The sequence below is a fragment of the Nicotiana tabacum genome, chromosome 15 (genome assembly GCF_000715075.1).
Source record: "Nicotiana tabacum cultivar K326 chromosome 15, ASM71507v2, whole genome shotgun sequence".
Classification (NCBI taxonomy): domain Eukaryota; kingdom Viridiplantae; phylum Streptophyta; class Magnoliopsida; order Solanales; family Solanaceae; genus Nicotiana; species Nicotiana tabacum.
In genome coordinates, this window is record NC_134094.1 from 26,642,300 (window position 1) to 26,653,634 (window position 11,335).

An 11,335-nucleotide genomic window follows, 5' to 3' on the forward strand; every position below is an offset into this window, starting at 1 on the left:
CGATTTAGAACAAAATAGGGGTTGGCTCGTAATGTGGGTGCCAAAGAAAAAGGTCTACACGCTCAAAAGGGTTAACTACAAATAATGTTATCACTGGTTGATAAATAGGCTCAAGGGTCAATCAAAGAAATGCCTATATCATTTCCTCGATTCACAAGACTTAATCATTTCGCTTCAACTCATACACGGGGCAAGTTCTAGACTAATAAGGGATGGTATAGAGTACAACCAAAGTCTCACCTCACACAATGCATATGACTCGGTCAGGACGGTTTAGACCCGACTCTCAAGTTAAAGCAACTAGAACAATCATAATATAATTCAATCACATAGGATGTACATAATATGAGTCAAAAGATGAGCCCAAGTGTCAGAATAAGTCACATATACTCTCAAGGCATATAGTCACAAGAATCAAGAAGAAATTAAGGTACTCAGCGCAAATGCTCCAACTCTAAGCCTCGATATAAAACATGTCAAAAAGCATAGATACTCAAGTTCTCCCCATTCCATTATCAGTTTAAAAAGAAAAAGACAAAAAGTCTTTTTGGATTTTTTTTAGACTTAAAACCCTCAAGAAACCTGTTTAAGAAGTCCATTGTCGGGAAAAGTTGATTTTTTTTGAAACTTCTACCTAAATAAAACTACTACCCGGTTCAAAGAGTCATCCCTTGAAAAAGAACCGTTACCATAAGAAAAACCAAGGGGGATTATTTCTCCCTAAAATCCTTTTTTTGATTTTTTAACACATAAAATATCACAAAAAATCGCCAGACAGTTTTCTCACCCCACAGTTACAATTTTGCATTGTCTCTAATCCATACTATAAATAATAAGAGGGTAAAAGAAACTCCCTGGTAGGCCAAAGGCAGAAGCATTAGTACCTCATGGGGTACTCAGACTTCTCCTGAGTATGGTCCTTTGTGCGGGGACCCCACACTTAGTTCTAACTATCTTGCTTTATTTTGCTTCCTTCCAATGACTTTGCTTCTACTTATACAAAACTAAAAATAATACTAAACAAAATACAATTAAAAATAATTAAAAAAAAGTAAAAAAATAAATAGAAGAAAGCAGTAAAGTCGGGTTGCCTCCCAACAAACGCCTGATTTAACGTCGCACGCACGACGTGAATCACTTTCTGCCTCCACCTCGAGCTTATGAATTGAACCCCCAATTTTCCTTCAAGTTTTCTACTATGATCTAGGGGTGGTGGAACAAATCCATGCAAGCCAAAAACTAAATATTCCTTTATACACGTTTTGGCTTTCGGATGAGGAGATTCGTTTTGCTCAGACGATCTTGAAAATTCAAAATATAAGACTCATCTACCTCTTCCCTTTACCCCTTTTTATGATGCTTATAAGGATCAATTCTCATTTCACTATCCGAACATAATGTAGAGAAGTTTTTGGAATGAGGTCCAACACGCTCAAATACTCGAACTTCAAGATTTTTGACATCCTCAACATACATCACACTAGAGACAACTAAATTTGAATCCTCAATGTCCTTGGCTGACTCTAGTATTACTTATTCAGCATATGCATCCTCAAATTCTAGTTGGATAGATTGTTGGTGTATACTCTGGACCCCTCCATTGGCACCTCAATTTCTATCTCTAATGCACATTGCTCCTGGCTACTATCCATAATATGAGCTTGTTGAGCATTAAAAGCTTCAACTAGTTGACTTACTTGAGCCTCCAAGTTGCAAATAGTTGCCTCTTGCCTTTGTATCCGCAGTTGCGTGTCATTATGTTTTTTCATAAGGTACCTTAACATATCCTTAATCTCTTTCAGGTCATCATCCCCGGGTTCTTTATTCCTATTAACTTCTCAAAAAAAAGTAGAACCATCATAGTAAGGGGTTGGGGGAGGATATGATATGTAAGCACAGTCATAAAAGTGAGCAACTTGACCACCTCACATTACACTCTTAAGATTGAGTTGGTACACATAACTCGCTCGGATTATTTTGATAATTCTACCACGGATGGTTTTCTTCACAATATTTATAAGGATCAAAAGTAGAATTACCAACACCTAAAGTCCCATAATTGCAAGATGTCATATTTCTTAAATAAAAAATATAAATAAAATAAAATAAAAGTTCAAACTTGAAACCTAGCAATATTTACAAGTACAACTACACCGTTAGTTCCTCGGCAATATCGCCAAAATTTGATCACGCCCAACTTTAATTCTAAAAAGGATAAGCGGTCAGCGCAAATATAATCCGATCTAAGAGTCCAAAGTCAAATCCCACATGGACTAAGGTTTAGCTACAACTGTTCACTATCACTATGAAGACAAGTTCAAACAATTCCTAAGTTATAAATATTAAGATTTTTATGTCTTACCAATTAACTAACAAATTAAAGTAGTAAATTAATAACTAAAGATACCAAGGGTTAGAGACAAGATTAGAAAAGCCTAGAGTTATGATTTCTCCAATTGTCGGAATCTTTCCCGTTACATCTCCTACAAGTTTTCCTAAGTATTCTCTAATGATCATGAGCACTCGAATTGTTGTAATTCTCTCTCGAGTTACTACAATAATGTACTAGTCATATTCTCTGGAATTACGCTAGCACACACTTGTTTACCGCTCACTATGATCACGTCAAAGCTTCGTTATCTCTAATCCCTCTTTTAAACCCGGCGTATTGATCTCTCATATACCTTGGGAGTGACATTGTTCGACAACAATATAAATATGTACTCTTTCTCAAACAATACATAAGAAATATGCACAGTCAATTGAGAGCTCTTCAATTAACTAAAATAAGCACGTAGTTGAACAAGTAAGGATATTCAAAAGCAAAATTATATTAAAACGTAACAAGAATTCATCTTCCAAAAGGTTCCATCAAAACTCAAGATAATAAATTAGCTACTTATAATAGTACGCAAAATTAAAATACTAAAAATCATAACCAACAATGAAAAATAGGAAGAAGAAGGGGAAAAACTCGTAGTTGAATCTTCCTCCTTGCTCCTAGAGTGTTTTCGCTTTCTTAGGTGCTGTCTAACCGTAAAGTAATGTCTCCCCCTCAAAAGGGTATTTTATTATATATTTATATCAATTAGGGTTTGTATGGGACGGTTTTGAGCACTCCTATCTCGAAAAGGAGAAGTTGAGTCGCGTGCTGGGGGTTGGTGCAACGGGTAACCCCTAGGCACACTCCCAGTGTTTTTTACTTCTTTGTTTCTTTCGCATGCTGGGGGTTGGTGCCAAAGGGCCATACTTTACTGGTTTTGATTCACTTCCTAGGCCATTTCGTGCCTACCTTTCATGCAATGCACCAATTGTCGCACTCTCCCAGCTCTTGCCTCTCAACTTCTTTTTGCATCAAATCATCCGATTTTCATCAACTTACATCCAAACTCATTCCTACACATAATAAACACGTAATGAGCATACTTTATGTTTATAAGCATGTGATCTCCCATAACTCACATAAAAAATAATATGCAAACATACTCAAAAATATGTATTTTTCATCATTTATCAAAAATCAAGGATAAAGACCACAATATCATTAAATTAGACAATCTCGTAACGAACCATGTATTATTATTCACTACTTAACAATATTTACATTGTTATTTATCACATAACAAATCTAATATTATTATTCACCACATAAAAATTAAAACTTGACTTGATAGGTAGTAAAAGCTTGATCTAGTGAAACAATTAAATTCGAAGTCCCCGTCAACGGCGCCAAAAACTTGTTGCCCGAAATCGCACACGCAAGTATACGCGGTCAATCAAGTAATAAAGAGTGAGTAGAGTATCGTTCCCATGAGGACTTGTGATAAGTTATCAACTAAATCAAGCAAATTATAACTTATCGAATCAAGAACAAGTTCAAAGTTATTTTTGTTTGATTAATTCTACTAGCTAAAGTTGCGATTAAAAGAAAAACTAATGAACTAGCACACTTAGCACGAAGATTTTAATTCAATGAGAAATAATATTCTAGGGTTATAGCGGGCTAACAATTCTGTTGAATTCTTCAATCGACTCGACTTATTAATTTATCTGGGTTATTAACCTACAAGGACAATAATACTCGTAGAAATTTGACAACTTCTGCTCGCCTATTCAATTTATTCTAAACCCTATATTTCTACGAGATTAGAGATAAAAAGAATACATTTACGATTTCTTGCACAACTGGCTAAGCATGACAAATAGGTATATTTCTATCCGTATTCGCAAATCCATTCCCCAATGACTAGGTTCAAGATCGCACTCTATTCAATCCTATTGCAATCAAGAATTACCTCTTTCAAGTTCATCTCAAGATTCATATATAGTATTTCACTGTTAGCTAGTCAGTAAAATAATTAAACTCAGGATATGAATAAACAACCCCATCTGATAAATTAACTCGTCAAATCAATATTCGAATATCAACGTTCATGTAAAACCATAACCCCAGAATGAATTAGTTCAGCCATGCATAGTCATGGTAGCAATCTTAAATAATTCCCAAGAATACATACAAATTAATAAAAGAAGAAAAAAAGTAGGAACTCAAGACGAATTCCGTGGTTTCCAAACTCTTGTGATGGCTTTTCTCTCCTTCCAAGTGTGTTAGATGACCTAAAAGAGGCGTTTTTGGCATATATATTGCGTACAAAAGTCGTGGGCCAAAGTTTTACTTTTCCTATTCCGAATCAACTTCAGGGATTGATGCTGGGGTGGATGCTTCGCGTCCACCTCATCTTGAACTTCTCAGCATTGGATGCTGGGGTGGATGCTTCGCGTCCACCCTGTGTTCCCTCAACTTTGCTGCGCCCATGTGCGGATGCTAAGGCGGATGCCTTCTCCCGACTTCATTGCCAAGGATGAACCAAATACCCTTTTTTCCTAGGTTAGGATGTGATGCATCCACCCTCTTCTCCTATTGCTGGGAAACCGTTTCTTCATATTTTTGCACTCCAAACATCCTAAATCATCACACACAAATTCATTAATCATAAAACCAATAATTAACACATGTTGGGCATTTTAAAGATCAAATAACATCAAAAAGTAATTAAAATATGAGTAAAGTAACATTAAAACATATAGAAATATGCCCAACATCACCACCCCACACTTTAACCTTTGTTCGTCCTCGAGCAAAGTAAAATCAACCTGTAGACCGAACAAAATTAAGCTTATCACTATCAAGCCACAGCATTTCAATTAAGCTCAAGCACACCCATGGCTTTGGTTGATACCAACAATTAGCCCTTTGCATATACATTATTTACTTACCTTCCCATGTTCAAAATATTCCTAGATCAATATTGAATAGTTCAAAATAATCAAATAGCAAATTCGGGACATCTCAACCTCACAAACTGACTCCCGAACATAACTACTTTCAGGCCAACTTACTTAATCTGACTGAAGATCTTAATAAAGTCACCTATCCATCATGAAACATGTGCCCTCACCACAAAATAAAGAGAGATAGTCCACACACTCAAATTCAAACATAATTTAAGGGCTTCAAACAATGGAAGAAATCACTCGCTCTCTCAAAGAAGTTCACATGCGCACAAAAGGTACCATAGGCTTGCCCGTCTTGTCAATCTATACTAATGTAGGCCTGCTCAGTCTAAAATTAATTAGGAATTTATTATGGTTGTAACGTGGGCTAAGGGACGGGGAGGATATATATACAAGAAATAATGGTTAACCCCGCTAAGCACTTTAACACGTCACGTAATCATTTTAAGCACAACTTTCTTCAACCCAACTTCAAACATTACAAACAGCATCACCACAAAAATATTTCCTCTTTCTTTAAGCATTACTTTAATTTATACCCCATTAGCAAGAACAAAACAACAATTTATTCATCTATATTTTTGTTCTTTTTCTTTTTCCAGATTTTTCTCTCTATTTTTTCTTCGCTAGTGGTGTATTATCTTACAAAATAAGTGCACCTTTCTCCCTTTCATTGGTTCCACTCAAAAGCTACCCAAATCCCCTCCTTACTTCTTTTAGCACTTACTTAATAATTAAAGTGCTTTAAGAGGTACAAGGATCAAAAGTTTTAATTAAGAACAAAAAGGTATAGGCTCATACTGTGGGTGCCAAATAAAAGGTCTACAGGCTCAAAATGGCTAACTAGGGATGATTTTGTTTGTGGTAGCATTACAATTTAAAAAGGATCAAGAAGGTCTAAAATCATATTTCAAACCGGGCAAAACCTAGGATTTTGCTTCAACTCACATACATGGCAAATTTTAGACACAAATTTACTACATGGAACAACACAAAAAATCTCATTACACTATAGCACATGATTCAATTAGGATGGCTACATTCTAACCCTCAATCAAAGTAAGTATAGAGTTAAGCCACAATTTTAATGCACAAGGCACAACAGTTAGTACATGACTCAAGAAAATGAGCCTAAGCGTCACAAAAAAAATTTTCTACTCTTCAAGACACAAATAGTTCTCAAAACTCATGGACAAAGTTATAATCCACATGCCCCGGTCTAACTCTGTTGGTATCAGATAAGTTACTAGATATGCTGAATTCAGTCTGAATCTTTATATCCTACACTACTCTAAAAAGAAAAGCAATACCCGGTTAAAAACTTCATCCCTTAGAAAAGAACCGATGGCAAAATAAACACCATGGGGGATTATTGCCTAATATATTAAACTTAAGCTAACTACTTAAAGCAAATAAAATATTTTTGTGCTTTTTTTTATTTTTCCTGTCAATTTCCTAATACTAATACTAATTCCAAGAATCAAATGAAAATCTTTTTGTATGTTTCCAAGGACCTTAATCCCTCGAGAAAACTGTCCAGGTAGTCCGTCGTCAGGAAAAGTCCACTGTTTTATATTTTTTTTTTCATTTTCAATAGCTGTATCTACCAACTATTATAAGGCTACTTACTATAAATAGAAACAACAAGAGACTGAGAGTTACTACTTGTAGAAAAAACAGCCCCAATAGTATCAAAAGCAACAAAGATTGTAATAGTTAAGTACATTCATCTACATAAAAAATGAATAACCCCCAACCCACACTTAGAACCATGCGTTGTCCACAATGCACACAAATTAAGCAGAGTAGGGTGAGAAGAAACTCCCTCAAGTCGATGTGGAGGGCTCCTCCATAGTCTGTGGAGGAGCATCAGAAGCAGTGCTATGGAAAGCCGGGACGGAAGTAGTGGAAACAACCAAGTGAGTACTCGAAGCATCCACAACATCTATCATGGCCCCCTCTGGCATAGAAATAGAATCCTCATGAATAGGAGGCTCGGTCACAGTCCTATCATCACCAGGTGGAGATGAGTCTGTAGCCTGCGACACGGTGGTCTTAGTGGGTATGGTGGATGAAGACCCCGGGACTATAGGAGGAGTAGAAGTGGATGGTCCAATAGCGGATGGTTCAAGAAACTATGAAATAACTATATCTGTATGTTGGAATAAAGCACGGAGGAGTAGTGATACCTACCTCATCATCGTAGCATGCTCAGTCTGGACTCGGCTTAGATCTGCATGAGTCTGAACCAACTCACCTCTAGTGGCACTCAACTCTGCACGAGTTGCGATTAACTCAGCCCTGTTCACTTGCATATCAGCTCTCATCTGCTCATACAACTGTTGAATGGTGAAATTAGAAGCCCTCCCCTTGTTCGGTTCCAGTACAATAGTAAAATCATATGGTCCGGGAGCTTTAGCCTCGATGTCATCATTCTCCTTGTCCCATAGCACTCCGATCTCTGTCAAGTAAGTCGATAAGGTATTCTCATAGAACAACCTCCACTTGTAGTTCATCCTGGTGTACTGCATTTGATCGTGCATGATGGCTCCTAAGTTAAGCGAGATCCCTTCCAATAAAGCACAAAACACTAGTGCTCGGTATCGAGGGACATGAGTTTTATATTGGCATGACATCAGGCGATTGCATATGAAATTCAGCACCACATGTGCCAATGCCCTCATGAACTCTTTGGCTAGAGAATGGTACTCTACACTTCCATTCTTCTAATTTGCATATTTCCTGGTAGGGCATAAGACGGACTGAACATATGAGTAATCAGGCTCTTTACATATAGAGTCATACCTATCTGTTGGTGTGTGTGGCATCCCTAAGAACTCGTTCGGAGCCTCAGTTGAGACATTGATATCCACCCCTTGTACTCTCATAATGCATCCCCATGAATAACGCTAATTGGCATAAAGTTCTCTAACAATAGTAAGGTTGGCCTTGCTGTGGCCCTTCAAGATAGGTCCCCATTGTTGCACCTCTCAGATTGATTTCAAAAGGTCTAGGCAATTTTTCTTCAGTGCTCCAATGTTGATTGGATTTTTTGGAATGTATTTCATAGAATCCAGGATTTTCTCATAAGCCCGAAATGCTTTTGCACTAACAAAATTCTTCTCCCAAGCAACTCGGTCAACTGGTTCACCCTCATCTTCATTGATCATGTTGACATTTGTGAGCTCATAGTCCGAATCAGACTCAGACTCAGATTCTGAGGTAGACTTCTGCTTCCCTTTATCTTTTGGATCAACCTGCGTTGTGGATTTGGTCTGGTTCAGCACAGGTTCTCTGAACTCTATCCCTTTACTTGGCGGTCTTTGTGATGTTTTTGTGGTACTCCTTGTTACATTCCTCCTCACCAATGGTTCTTGATCCGACTCATCAATTAACTGCCTAATCGGCTGTGCCTTTGCTTTCTCAGTCCGCTTTCTTTTGTTCGGTGGGTTTGGAGCACCTGCTACCTTTCCGGTATGCTTTTTGGGAGGTTGCTTGTCATTATCTCTTTCTTGTTGCTTGGATGTTTTACTCATTGCCACCATTGTGACACCTATATACCTAGCGACGTTGGAGTTGGAGGCAGTGGTTTGTGCGAGGGAGGAGGGCTGCGGTGAGGGTAGGGTTTATGCATAAAGGGAAAGGCAAGAATGGGAGAGACGATGTTTAAATTGTTTAAACAAACACTTACCTATACGCGCTGAAGGGGACGCGACGCGTCTGCCTTGTTTTCCAAAATTTTGATGGGAGGCAATCTTGGTCGCGATGGCCAGAGTTCACTGTGTCTCAAACTTTTAGGTGCTAAGGGGGATGCGACACATCCACCTTGTTTTCCCATACCTGGAACCTTTTACAGAAACAAAAGGGAGAAGTTAGTAAAATATGAAAGCAAAATAAAATGCTTGGGTTGCCTCCCAAGAAGTGCTTGATTTAACGTCGCGGCACGACGGTACCACTCCTTAAGTATCCTTCAGTGCAATTGAGGACTTGTGACGATCCACGTCACCACCTCAATAACGCTTGATTCTTTGCCCATTGACCAAGAATGTCCTCTTGAAATTTGGCACTCTTAACTCTATTGCCTCGTATGGTTTCACACGCACTATTTCAAAAGGTCTAGACCATCTCGACTTTGCTTTTCCAGGAAACAACTTTAACCTAGAATTGAATAGCAATACCAACTGGCCCGACTCGAAATAACGATGCTTGATGTGCTTGTCATGCCACCTTTTAGTCTTTTCTTTAGATAGCTTGGCGTTCTCATATGCATTTAGCCTAAATTCATCTAGCTCATTGAGTTGGGGCAATCTCTTCTCACCCGCTAACTCCATATCCATATTGAACTTTTTGACGGCCCAAAAGGCCTTGCGTTCTAGCTCAACTGGAAGGTGACATGCTTTGCCATAGATCAACTTGTAAGGCGAGGTACCAATAGGTGTCTTATATGCAGTCCTATACAACCACAGAGCGTCATCCAACCTTGCAGCCCAGTCTTTCCTATTTGCACTAAGTGTTTTCTCCAAAATTTGCTTTATTTCTCTGTTCGATAGCTCTGCTTGCCCACTCGTCTGAGGGTGATATGCGGTGGAAACTTTGTTCTTGACCCCATATTTAGCTAGAAGGTTGTTCAAAATTCTATTGCAAAAATGCGTACCTTCATCACTTATCAGAGCTCGAGGAGTCCCGAAACATGTAAAAATGTTCTTGACAAAATTACCCACCACCTTCACATCGTTAGTAGGTAAGGAAATGGCCTCCACCCACTTAGACACGTAGTCTACTGCTAAAAGAATGTATTTGTTCCCTCTAAATGATGGGAATGGTCCCATAAAATCGATCCCCCAAACATCGAAAATCTCCACCTCAAGAATGCTTCATAAGCGGCATCTCATTTTTTCTAGTGATTGTTCCAGTTTTCTGACATCGATCACTCTTCTTCACAAATGAATGGGCCTATTTAAATAGAGTCGGCCAATAGAATCTCAACTCCAAAACTTTTGCAGCTGTTCTATCACCACCATGATGTCCCCCATAAGGTGAGGAGTGACAATCGTACAAAACCTGCTCCACCTGCTTTTCCGAAATGCATCTCCTCATCAGTTGGTCAGCACATTGCCGATACAAGAATGGCTCATCCCAAAAATAGTAGTTTATGTCATGTAGGAATCACTTCCTTCCTTCAGGTAGCATTTATGGAGGAAGTACTCCACTCACTATGAAATTTACATAATCCACATACCATGGTGGCGGATCATGTGTGACTGCAAAGAGTTGCTCATCTTGGAATGTCTCCTTAATCACCCCTCTTTTTTCCACATGCTCATGATTTTCTAGCCTTGACAAATGGTCAGTCACCTGATCCTCTGTGCCTTCTGATCACGGATTTCCAAGTCAAATTCCTGTAGAAGAAGTATCCATCTAATCAGTCTCGGCTTAGCATATTTTTTGAGATTAAATAACCGATCACCGCATGATCCGTGTACAAGATCACATGCGTTCCTACTAAGTAGGACCAAAACTTGTCAAAAGCATAGATAACTGCCAACAATTCTTTTTCCGTCGTGGTGCAATTGAGTTGTGCATTAGTTAGGGTCTTGCTGGCATAGTAGATTGAATGAAACACTTTGTTATTCCTCTGACCAAGCACAACTCCAATTGCTACATCACTCGCATCACACATCAACTCAAAGGGCAGACTCCAGTCAGGTGCGATAATGATTGGCTCAGACACCCACTTCAATTTCAGCTCCTCGAATGCCTTCAGACAGGCATCATCAAACTTGAATGCGACATCCTTTTTTAGCAACTTGCACTATGGATTAGCAATTTTTGAAAAATCTTTAATGAAACGTCTATAAAAACCTACATGTCTCAAGAAGCTGCGGATGCCCTTAACAGAGATGGGTGGTGGTAGTCTTTTCACTGCCTCCACCTTGGCTTTGTCGACTTTAATTCCTTGCTTGGACACTTGATATACCAATACAATACCTTCTTGAACCTTTAAATGGCACTTCTCCTAATTAAGTACCGGGGTTAGTTT